This window comes from Saccopteryx bilineata, chromosome 1 (assembly GCF_036850765.1).
Source record: "Saccopteryx bilineata isolate mSacBil1 chromosome 1, mSacBil1_pri_phased_curated, whole genome shotgun sequence".
NCBI lineage: Eukaryota > Metazoa > Chordata > Mammalia > Chiroptera > Emballonuridae > Saccopteryx > Saccopteryx bilineata.
In genome coordinates, this window is record NC_089490.1 from 343,292,866 (window position 1) to 343,305,980 (window position 13,115).

The 13,115-nt window shown below is 39.9% G+C and overlaps 1 protein-coding gene across 3 annotated transcripts in view; it reads left to right on the plus strand.

Annotated features, from left to right (window-relative positions):
* Positions 1–8,026, plus strand: part of CLNS1A (chloride nucleotide-sensitive channel 1A) — a 31,816-nt gene extending 23,790 nt beyond the window's left edge. For all 3 annotated transcript variants that reach the window (XM_066249515.1, XM_066249524.1, XM_066249534.1), the window contains one exon: positions 7,268–8,026. The gene's annotated coding sequence lies outside the window, so the exon portion shown is untranslated. The remainder of the gene's footprint in view (positions 1–7,267) is intronic.
* The last annotated feature ends 5,089 nt before the right edge of the window (positions 8,027–13,115 follow it).

Sequence of the window (13,115 nt, forward strand, 5' to 3'; positions counted from 1 at the left end):
AAGACACTGTGGGGGACAGCCACTGGAACCCCTCTGTTGAGTCATTCTCCAGTACTGGGTGAAGGGTCACAATCAGTCCCAGTAGAAGACTTTTGCAGTCGTCCTCCCTGAGACCAGGGACTCCTCAGCTAAAAGAACTTAATACGGAGGTGACAGTTGGCTCTGTCTAACCTGAACCTGCTGCTCACCTCTCTGGTGAGATATAGAATTGGAGTATCCAGCAGTGGCTGAGGGACTAGTTCTGGAGTAGAGGCCCCCTTCCCCATACTGAGCTCCTGACTAAGAGACCTCCCAAGTAGGGAGGGTCCCACTAATGTTGTCTCCCCAACCTCATTTGCCCTAACCCACCAAGCTTGCAACCTGTGCAGGGGTTGGTAGGGTGAGGGCAGTCTGAGCCCATTCTGCAGAACACTGTGGGAAGACCAGGCAACTGCAAGAGGGGATGGAGCAGCGGAAAATAAAGGCAACTCTTAAGGAACTGGGTACTTTTATGGAGTTGTTGTCATCTTTAAGCAGGACAAAGTCAATCCTTATATACAGGTTGGCCCCACCCTCACACACCCTGGCACAGAAAATGCAGACATAAACAATAAACAGAGTGGTAGCTCTAGACAGGTAGCCCATGGTGGGTTATAAACAATGTGTGTCATCAACCTGTATCTAAAACCAGCCCAGGAGGGTCCAGAACCAAAACAACCAGTAGTGAGTGACAGACCACACCAATGCTAGACTGAACTAGCCACACAAGCAACATGCCCAAAGGAGGAGTCCTGCAGGCACCAGACCCTGCTGCTACGCCTCCGAGTTCAAACGCTGCACAGCATCTAATACATGTGATCAAGGTTGATCCTCAGAGCCAGCCAGTGAGCCTGAAGGTGAACTCCACCTATGAAAGGATCAACAGCATTCAAGATCATATATAATGGGACGGTAAATACAACTCTCAAGAAACAGTCCTAGCCTGACCGGGCGGTGGCGCAGTCGATAGAGCGTTGGACTGGGATGCGGAAGACCCAGGTTTGAAACCTCAAGGTCGCCAGCTTGAGCGAGGGTTTATCTGGTTTGAGCAAAAGCTCACCAGCTTGAGCCCAAGGTCGCTGGCTCAAGCTAGGGGCTACTTGGTCTGCTGAAGGCCTGTGGTCAAGGCATGTACGAGAAGGCAATCAATGAATAATTAAGGTGTTGCAATACGCAGTGAAAAACTAATGATTGATGCTTCTCATCTCTCCGTTCCTGTCTGTCTGTCCCTGTCTATCCCTCTCTCTGACTCTCTCTCTGTCTCTGTAAAAAAAAAAGAAAAAAGAGAAACAGTCCTAGAGCAAAAAGCTCAGGTAGCCTGGAGGTTAATAACACTGAGCCCACTTTCATCATAAAGACATCACAACAAATTTGAGATTCAGAGCAGAGTTACCTAATAGACAAAATGAGCAGATAAGAAATCAAGGAAGATACAAACAAGTGGAAGCATATACTGTGTTCATGGATAGGAAGAATTAACATGTCCATACTACCCAAAGCAATCTAGAGATTCAAAGCAAATTTTATTAGAGTATCAATGTCATATACTTTACAGATCTTGAACTAATATTCCAAAAATTTATATGGAACCAACAAAAGAACCCAAATAGCCTTAGCAACCTTGAAAATGAAGAACAAAGTGGGAGATACCAGACTTTCTGATACAGCCAAGCTATACTGCAAGGCCATTGTAGACAAAATAGCCTGGTACTGGCATAAGAACAGGCATACAGATCAATGGAACAGAGCAGAGAACCCAGAAATAAACCCATGCATTTATGGTCAATTAATATTTGACAAATGAGGCAAGAGTATACAATGCAGTAAAGACAGTCTCTTTAATAAATGGCATTGGGAAAATTGGACAGGTACATGCAAATAAATGAAACTAGACCACCAACTTACACCATTCACAGATAAACTCAAAATAGATAAAAGACTTAAATGTAAGTCATGAAACCATGAAAATCCTAGAAGAAAAAAACATAGGCAGTAGACTCTCAGACATCTCTCGTAGCAATACTTTTGCCAATATATCTCCACAGCCGAGGGAAATGAAGGACAAAATAAACATGGGACCATATCAACTTAAAAGCTTTTTCTTTTTTTTCTTTTTTTTTTTTTTGGTATTTTTTCTGAAGCTAGAAACAGGGAGAGACAGACAGACTCCCGCATTCGCCCGACAGGGATCCACCCGGCATGCCCACTAGTGGGCTCATTAACAAATCATCAAACAAGTGCTAGTGAGGGTGTGGAGAAAAGGGAACCCTGCTACACTATTGGTGGGAAAGCAGATTTGTGCAGCAACTGTGGAATACAGTATGGTGGTTCCTCAATAAATTAAAAATAGAACTACCTTATGACCCAGCTATCCCACTTCTTTTTTTTGTTGTTTGTTTTTTGTATTTTTCTGAAGTGAGAAGCAGGAAGGCAGAGAGGCAGATTCCCACATGCGCCTGACCAGGATCCACCCAGCAAGCCTGCTAGGGGGCAATGTTCTGCCCATCTGGGACGTTGCTCTTTTGCTACCGGAGCCATCCTAGTGCTTGAGGTGGAGGCCACGGAGCCATCCTCAGCACCCGGGCCAACTGCTCCAATGGAGCCTTGGCTGCGGGAGGGGAAGAGAGAGCTAGAGAGGAAGGAGAGGGGGAAGGGGGATGCAGATGGGCGCTTTTCCTATGTGTCCTAGCCAGGAATCGAACCCAGGACTTCCACATGCCTGGCCAATGTTCTACCACTGCGCCAACAGGCCAGGGCTTCCACTTCTAGGACTATATCCTAAAAATCCTAAAACACTAATTTAAAAGAAGTTATGCACCTTCATGTTCATTGCAGTGTTGTTTACAATAGCCAAGATCTGGAAATAGCCCAAGTGTCCATCAGTGGACAAGTGAATAAAAAAGCTGTAGTACATTTACATAGTGGAATACTACTCAACTGGAATGAATGAAATGAATGAAGGAAGGAAAGAAATGAATGAATGAATGAATGAATGAATGAAATGAATGAAAGGAGATACTTACCAAGACAGCATGAATGGATCTGGAGATTATTATGCAAAGTAAAATAAGTCAGTGAGAGAAAGACAAACACCATATGATCTCGCTTATATGTGGAATCTAATGAGCACAATAAAATGAGGAACAAAATAGAAACAGGCAGGGTCACAGGGAACAGATGGACAGCTGTCAGAGGGAAGGGGGAAGAGAGACAGGATCAAAGAAGGTGAAGGGATTAGTCAAAATCATACACATAAAAAAAAATCATACACATAACATACAGAAAGGGAGCAATGGCCAGAGTGAAGGGTGGAGTAGAGGGAAGGGGACAAAGGGGGGTAGAAGGGGGTGGAAAGAGACTTTGCATCGGGCTTGGGGGGCACAATGCAATGTAGAGGGTACTCTGTTGAGTGGGACACTTGAAACCATGTCAACATAATAAATTTAAATACATAAGCAGCAAATAGACACATGTATTTACTGTCTTCAACCAGCAACATTTTATTAACCTAATATCAGTTATTGTATGTTCTTGGTATCATTATAAAATTATGGTTTCCTGCAATAGAATAATATAATGTATAAATCTTTCAAATCCCAAATGAATAAAGTTTCGCTCTGTGAAAAAGAAAAAGAAAACAGATTTGCTGCAACTCTCTGGTATTCAAAGTAGGGAGGAAGTATTAATAGAAGTAATTCCCAACTTAGTTTAAGCCTTAATCATATTCTTCTATTGTCTTCTCTACTTCTGAAAATAATGGCGAGCCAAGGTCCCAGCACCTTGCTGTTCAAGGCAGATTTTCCAAACCATAACAAGTCCGTATACAGTTGTCCAAAAGCTATCATTTCCCAAATTGCTTCATACCTGCTTTTCCTGATAGAAGAGCGAATTTTCAATTTTCTCTCCTCTGACCTTCTCCTGGGTTTCGCCTGCAGTTTGTGCCTATTTAATTTGCAACATGTTCTGAAAAATCAATTGTCTTTTGCCAGCTTGAGATCTCAACTGTGTGTTAGATAATAACTAAAGGTCATGTAACTTTGTACCATAGTTCATATCATACAAAACTAAGACTAATAATCCTAGCAGCCCTTCTTTAGAAGCTGTAAGGTTTTCACACTGATAAGGTTTTACTTATTTATTTGAGAGAGAGACAGGAATATTGATGTGTTCCTGTACATGCACACTGATAAATTTCTATCCCTCTTTCTCCTCTCTAATGTCTTCCTACCTCTGACCTAATGGCATTTTCTTGAATACTAACTTTCTTCTAGACCAGGGGTCCCCAAACTTTTTACACAGGGGGCCAGTTTACTGTCCCTCAGATCATTGGAGGGCCGGACTATAAAAAAAAACTATGAACAAATCCCTATGCACACTGCACATATCTTATTTTAAAGTAAAAAACAAAACGGGAACAAATACAATATTTAAAATAAAGAACAAGTAAATTTAAATCAACAAACTGACCAGTATTTCAATGGGAACTATGGGCCTGCTTTTGGCTAATGAGATGGTCAATGTACTCCTCTCACTGACCACCAATGAAAGAGGTGCCCCTTCCAGAAGTGCAGCAGGGGCCGGATAAATGGCCTCGTAGTTTGGGGACCCCTGTTCTAGACTTTGAGATGCTACTTACATCCAGATCCTTTAATTTATTAAAAGCAGGTTATATTATGGCAAGATTTATATATTTTGGTTTGACTCTTCTAATTAGGTTGTTAAATTCATTATTTCCAAGTTTCATTTACCTTCCAAATTATCACTGTTATGAATATAACATTGCTTCTTATCCTAACAGTAAATTAATTTAATAATGGATCTCTGCTTTCATCTCGGATGCTGCTAGTTAAGCTATCAGAAAATAATCTCTTAAGGTTCTGCGATTTATATCTCTTTCTTTAAATATTGTATTTAATTTTTATTTCCACACATTTACTTCTGTCATTGGTAACCATACAGTCTAAAATTAGCAACATCTCCTTTGCAGTTAGCTAAAAAATTCTATTTCTGTCTCTGGAGCTCTGTTAACTTTAATTTTCAGATTTTATAGTTTTAGATGTTAATACTTCTGTATTTTATTTCATGGAAAATCTTTTGGGACAAACTTAAGTCTTTTCTTACCTGTTCTTTATAGCATGTTGGTTTTTCAGTTCAGTAATACTTATTTTGTATCTTTTATTGAAAATGGGAAACAGATTTTTTTTTATCTTTGGCTTTCACATATATTTTGAAAAATAGACTGTTCAGAGAACACCACCACTCTGTTAATAACAATTATGAGAAACTCATTTGGTCTCTCACTAATGGTTACACAAATGGGACATTACTGCAGATTCCTGGTGAGAAATGTTAGGATTCTTTTGTAATGTCATTTTATGGTGAAATAACCATAAAATAGCCACAAGCTTTCTAATGAGGTGATGATTTGTTTTCTATTCATTTTATGTTTCAGCTGGGGCAGATATTTTATTCATAAGGTTTATACAGGTTCTTCATCTGGAAAATTGACCTGAATTCCAAACAATGTCTGTAAATTTTTAATCACTTAGAATTGTATTTACTTTTAAGGAATGGACAAGGAATAATTAGAGCATTTATATAACGATTAAAAATTTCAAGATAGCCTGACCAGGCGGTGGCGCAGTGGATAGAGCGTCGGACTGGGATGTGGAAGACCCAGGTTTGAGACCCCGAGGTCGCCAGCTTGAGTGTGGGCTCATCTGGTTTGAGCAAAAATTCACCAGCTTGGACCCAAGGTCGCTGGCTCAAGCAAGGGGTTACTCGGTCTGCTGAAGGCCCGCGGTCAAGGCACATGAGAAAGCAATCAATGAACAACTAAAGTGTTGCAATGTGCAACGAAAATCTAATGATTGATGCTTCTCATCTCTCCATTCCTGTCTGTCTGTCTGTCCCTGTCTATCCCTCACTCTGACTCTCTCTCTGTCTCTGTAAAAAACAAACAAACAAACAATAAAAAAACCCCAAAATTTTCAAGATAATGGGCCCTGGCTGGTTGCTCAGTGAGGATCGTCAGCCCAGCATGCAGATGTCCTGGGTTTGATTCCCAGTTGGGACACATATGAGAAGTGATCATCTGCTTCTCTTCTTCTTCCTCTTCCCCTTCTGTACCCAGTTGCTTGATTGGTTTGAGCATTGGCTGTAGGTACGGAGGATAGTTTGGTTAGTCTTAGTGCCGTGATGGCAAACCTTTTTATAAAAACCGCCCACTTTTGCAGTGCTGGTCAACCTGGTCCCTCCCACCCACTAGTGGGCGTTCGAGCTTTCATGGTGGGGCAATCGTGGCACTGTTTCGTTGCTCCACTACCCGCCTACCATGAAAGCTGGAATGCCCACTAGTGGGCAGGAGGGACCAGGTTGACCAGCACTGCAAAAGTGGGCGGTTTTTGTAAAAAGGTTCGCCATCACAGTCCTAGTGTCAGCCCCAGGTGCTGAGGATAGCTGGATATGTCCAAGTATCGGCCTCAGGCACTAAAAATAGCATGGTTGACTCAAGCATTGGCCCCAGGTGGGGGTTGCTGGGTGGATCCTGGTCAGGGTACATGCAGGAGTCTCTCACTATCTCCCCTTTTCTCACTTAAAAATAAATAAGAAATTTTAAGCCTGACCAAGTGGTGGCGTAGTGGATAGAGCGTCGGACTGGGATGTGGAGGACCCAGGTTTGAGACACCGAGGTTGCCAGCTAAGCGCAAGCTCATCTGGTTTGAGCAAGGCTCACCAGCTTGATCCCAAGGTTGCTGGCTTGAGCAAGGGGTCACTCGGTCTGCTGTAGCCCCCGGTCAAAGCACATATGAGAAATCAATCAATGAACAACTGAGGAACTGCAATGAAGAATTGATGTTTCTCATCTCTCTCCCTTCCTGTCTGTCTGCCCCTATCTTTCCCTCTCTCTGACTCTCTCTGTCTCTCCCACAAGAAAAAGTAAATTTTTTAAAATAAAAATTTCAAGATAATAGAGCTACAACCTCTCAACACATGAGATGGGGTGGAGGGAAAGGCACATTAATAGTGAAATCACAGCTCTACCATGTATCAGCTGTGCATCTTTGGACAAGGCATATACTTTCTCTAATCTTTTCTAATCTGAAAAATGGAGATGATGATAACTACCTGGCAGGATTGTTGTGAAGACTGAGATGTAATAATATCTAAGTTTCGTGGCACTCTTGACTAGGCATTCAATAAATAATAGCTATTATTATTACAAACACTGTAAACCTTTGTTTTTCAGATTCAGCTCACAACTTTAGGAGAGAACCTGGTGCCTTTTCCTCTGTGGAGTGGGTGATGATGAAAGTATTTTTTCTTCTCCAAAACTTACCTGAACCGGTTCTTCCTTGAGACAGACTGTACTGAGACAACTTGTCACCAGCAGAAGAAACTATGACCTTTATTATTAACAAAGGTGAATTAACCAAGAGGATATTTGTAGTTTATCATTTATCCCCAAACTCTCTGTGTCTAGATACCCTCTGAGTAGGCCTGTAATTCTTGCCTTCAGTGTATGCATCTTCAGGAACTTCGCAGGGCTATGTGGTGAAAATACATAAGCACTTGAAGATGTTAGTAGACTGGATGGGAGAGAGGCTGAATCAAGGATACAACTCTTTAGGGCCTAAGGATATCCTTACCCTTAGAAAAGAAAGACGAAGACCTCGGGAAGACTGGTCTCTGCTTATTCTTCACAGGGGTAAGGATCTTTTTACTAATTTGGGACCCAGACTAATTCATTCAGGCGTCTCTAGGGAACCTCTTTGGAAACATCCCAGCCAGACATACTAACACAAATGCTTCTGACTAGCTTTTGCTCCTTTTACCGTATTTTACCAGTCTGTTCTGTTATAACCACTTAGGTTATATCCTTTAATTTCCAGCCTCTTATTTCAGTTTCTGTAATAGAACACATGAAATTGGGTTCAAGTCCTCAGAGTAGTACAGATAATTGTTTTGTCTTTGTAATAGCTTAACAAATAAATCTAGGTTTTCTATATTATTGTACTCTCATTCTTGACTAAAACTGTTAATGAGAAATGTTTTTTAAAAAATTAATGTTGACATAAAATGAGAATCTTGTTGGTCTTATTTTTGTTTGAATTTTGTTGAAACATGAACATAAAATGAGTATGGCCTGACCTATGGTGGCGCAGTGGATAGAGCGTCGGACTGGGATGCCGAGGACCCAGGTTCAAGACCCCGAGGTTGCCAGCTTGAGCGCAGGCTCATCTGGTTTGAGCAAAACGCTCACCAGCTTGGACCCAAGGTTGCTGGCTTGAGCAAAGGGTTACTCGGTCTGCTGAAGGCCCGCAGTCAAGGCACATATGAGAAAGCAATCAATGAACAACTAAGGTGTCCCAATGAAAAACTGATAATTGATGCTTCTCATCTCTCCGTTCCTGTCTTTCTGTCCCTATCTATCCCTCTCTCTGACTCACTATCTGTCCCTGTAAAATAAATAAACAAATAAATAAATAAGGTTAGAAAAGCTTTTTAGAATCACTTGGCTAATTAGTGACTAAACTTGAGTTTGTTACCACTGAGCCCAGTGTTCTTTTCAGCACTTTCACTTGGTTTTCCTCATCCTGCATGGCAGACTGAAGAAAAAGTCATTTTTCTTTTTCTGACCCTCTCAGAAATACTGAATTTGTTACAATAGACAAGTAAAAGGGCCACTTCACATGGACATTGAAATTTATTGAGACCTTTGTACCAGCTACTATCCTGGATTCTTTATATACATTATGCATATAATATGCATAACTACATACAAGGTATAGGTGGTTTTTTTGTTTTGTTTTGTTTTTTGTATTTTTCTGAAGCTGGAAACGGGGAGAGACAGTCAGACAGACTCCCACATGTGCCTGACCGGGATCCACCCGGCACGCCCACCAGGGGGCGATGCTCTGCCCCTCCGGGGCATCGCTCTGCCACGACCAGAGCCACTCTAGCGCCTGGGGCAGAGGCCAAGGAGCCATCCCCAGCGCCCGGGCCAGCCCGGGCCATCTTTGCTCGAATGGAGCCTTGGCTGTGGGAGGGGAAGAGAGAGACCGAGAGGAAGGGGGGTGGGTGGAGAAGCAAATGGGCGCTTCTCCTGTGTGCCCTGGCCGGGAATTGAACCCGGGCTCCCTGCAAGCCAGGCCGACTCTCTAACGCTGAGCCAACCGGCCAGGGCCGGTATAGGTGTTTTTATTATCCTATCTTTAGAGATGAGGAAGTAGTTACAAAAAGAGGTAAAGTAATGCTTAATATCATAGAGATAGTGAGCTGTGATTTTAAGCCTTACTATCTATTAGCAGCTGAAAGGAAGCAAATTCTCTTTACTACAGGATTTTCTTTTTTTTTTCTCTCTCTTTTTTTTTTTTTTCTTTTTTTTTTTTAATTATAATTTTATTTTTTTAATGGGGCGACATCAATAAATCAGGTTACATATATTCAAAGATCAACAAGTCCAGGTTATCTTGTCTTTCAATTATGTTGCATACCCATCACCCAAAGTCAGATTGTCCTCTGTCACCTTCTATCTAGTTTTCTTTGTGCCCCTCCCCCTTTCCCTCTCCCTTTCCCCCCTCCCCCGGTAACCACCACACTCTTATCAATGTCTCTTAGTTTCACTTTTATGTCCCACCTACGTATGGAATAATGCAGTTCCTGTTTTTTTCTGATTTACTTATTTCACTTCGTATAATGTTATCAAGATCCCACCATTTTGCTGTAAATGATCCGATGTCATCATTTCTTATGGCTGAGTAGTATTCCATAGTGTATATGTGCCACATCTTCTTTATCCAGTCTTCTATTGACGGGCTTTTTGGTTGTTTCCATGTCCTGGCCACTGTGAACAATGCTGCAATGAACATGGGGCTGCATGTGTCTTTACATATCAATGTTTCTGAGTTTTTGGGGTATATACCCAGTGGAGGGATTGCTGGGTCATAAGGTAGTTCTATTTTCAGTTTTTTGAGGAACCACCATACTTTCTTCCATAATGGTTGTACTACTTTACATTCCCACCAACAGTGTATGAGGGTTCCTTTTTCTCCACAGCCTCTCCAACATTTGCTATTACCTGTCTTGTTAATAATAGCTAATCTAACAGGTGTGAGGTGGTATCTCATTGCAGTTTTGATTTCCATTTCTCTAATAACTAAAGAAGATGAGCATCTTTTCATATATCTGTTGGCCATTTGTACTTCCTCCTGGGAGAAGTGTCTGTTCATGTCCTCTTCCCATTTTTTTATGGGATTGTTTGTTTGTTTGTTGTTGAGTTTTATGAGTTCTTTGTAAATTTTGGATATTAGGCCCTTATCTGAGCTGTTGTTTGAAAATATCATTTCCCATTTAGTTGGCTTTCTGTTTATTTTGTTATCAGTTTCTCTTGCTGAGCAAAAACTTCTTAGTCTGATGTAGTCCCATTCATTAATTTTTGCCTTCACTTCTCTTGCCATTGGAGTCAAATTCATAAAATGCTCTTTAAAACCCAGGTCCATGAGTTGAGTACCTGTGTCTTCTTCTATGTACTTTATTGTTTCAGGTCTTATGTTTAGATCTTTGATCCATTTTGAGTTAATTTTAGTACAGGGGGACAAACTGTAGTCCAGTTTCATTCTTTTGCATGTGGCTTTCCAGTTTTCCCAGCACCATTTATTGAAGAGGCTTTCTTTTCTCCATTGTATGTTCTTGGCCCCTTTATCAAAAATTATTTGACCATATATATGTGGTTTTATTTCTGGACTTTCTATTCTGTTCCATTGGTCTGCGTGTGCTGTTTTGATTGTCGTGGCCCTATAATAGAGTTTGAAGTCAGGTATTGTAATGCCCCCAGCTTCATTCTTTTTCTTTAGGATTGCTTTGGCTATTTGGGGTTTTTTATAGTTCCATATAAATCTGGTGATTTTTTGCTCTATTTCTTTAAAAAACGTCATTGGAATTTTGATGGGAATTGCATTAAATTTGTATATGGCTTTGGGTAATATAGCCATCTTGATTATATTTATTCTTCCTAACCAAGAACAAGGAATATTCTTCCATCTCATTATATCTTTCTCAATTTCTCTTAACAATGGTTTATAGTTTTCATTATATAAGTCCTTTACATTCTTTGTTATGTTTATTCCTAAGTATTTTATTTTTTTTTGTTGCAATTGTGAAGGGGATTATTCTTTTGAGTTCATTCTCAATTGTTTCATTGTTGGCATATAGAAAGGCTATTGACTTCTGTATGTTAATTTTGTATCCTGCGACCTTACTGTATTGGCTTATTGTTTCTAGTAGTCTTTTTGTGGATTCTTTGGGTTTTTCGATGTATAGGATCATATCATCTGCAAAAAGTGATACCTTTACTTCTTCTTTTCCAATATGGATGCCTTTTATTTCTTTGTCTTGTCTGATTGCTCTGGCTAGAACCTCTAGTACCACATTAAATAAGAGTGGAGAGAGTGGACAACCCTGTCTTGTTCCTGATTTAAGGGGGAAAGCCTTCAGTTTTGTGCCATTTAATATGATGTTAGCTGATGGTTTATCATATATGGCCTTTATCATGTTGAGATATTTTCCTTCTATACCCATTTTGTTGAGAGTCTTAAACATAAAATTGTGTTGTATTTTATCAAAAGCCTTTTCTGCGTCTATTGATAAGATCATGTGGTTTTTGTTCTTTGTTTTGTTGATATGATGTATTATGTTAACCGTTTTACGTATGTTGAACCATCCTTGAGATTCTGGGATGAATCCCACTTGATCGTGATGTATTGTTTTTTTAATATGTTGTTGTATTCGATTTGCTAGTATTTTGTTTAGTATTTTAGCATCTGTATTCATTAGAGATATTGGTCTGTAGTTTTCTTTTTTTGTGCCATCCTTGCCTGGTTTTGGTAATGAGGGTTATGTTGGCCTCATAAAATGTGTTTGGAAGTATTGCTTCTTCTTCAATTTTTTGGAAGACTTTCAGTAGAATAGGAACCAAGTCTTCTTTGAATGTTTGATAAAATTCGCTGGTATAGCCGTCAGGTCCTGGACTTTTATTTTTGGGGAGGTTTTTAATGGTTTTTTCTATTTCTCTACTGATAGGTCTGTTTAGGCTTTCTGCTTCTTCTTGACTCAGTCTAGGAAGGTTGTATTGTTCTAGGAATTAATCCATTTCTTCTAGATTGTTAAATTTAATGGCATAAAGTTTTTCATAATATTCTACAATAATTCTTTGTATATCTACAGTGTCCGTGGTGATTTCTCCTCTTTCATTTTGGATTTTGTTTATATGAATTCTTTCTCTTTTTTCCTTGGTAAGTCTTGCCAAGGGTTTGTCAATTTTATTGATCTTTTCAAAGAACCAGCTCTTTGTTCTATTAATTTTTTCTATAGTTTTACTGTTCTCTATTTCATTTATTTCTGCTCTGATTTTTATTATCTCCTTTCTTCGGCTAGTTTTGGGTTGTTTCTGTTCTTCTTTTTCTAGTTCCTTAAGGTGTGAAGTTAAGTGGTTCACTTGGGCTGTCTCTTGTTTGTTCATATATGCCTGAAGTGATATGAACTTCCCTCTTATCACTGCTTTTGCTGCATCCCAGAGATTCTGATATGTCGTATTGTCATTTTCATTAGTCTGTATATAACTTTTGATCTCTGCACTTATTTCCTCTTTGACCCATTCATTTTTTAAAAGTATGTTGTTTAGTTTCCACATTTTTGTGGGATTTTTTTCCTCCTTTTTGCAGTTGAATTCTAGTTTCAAGGCTTTATGATCAGAAAATATGCTTGGTACAACTTCGATTTTTCTGAATTTGCTGATGTTGTTTTTGTGGCCCAACATATGGTCAATTCTTGAGAATGATCCATGTACACTGGAGAAAAATGTATACTCAGTCACTTTGGAATGAAATGTCCTGTAGATGTCTATCATATCCAGGTGCTCTAGTGTTTTGTTTAAGGCCACTATATCTTTGTTGATTCTCTGTTTGGATGACCGATCTAGAGCCGTCAGCGGTGTATTGAGGTCTCCAAGTATGATTGTATTTTTGTCAGTTTTTGTTTTAAGGTCAATAAGTAGCTGTCTAATATATTTTGGTGCTCCTTGGTTTGGTGCATATATA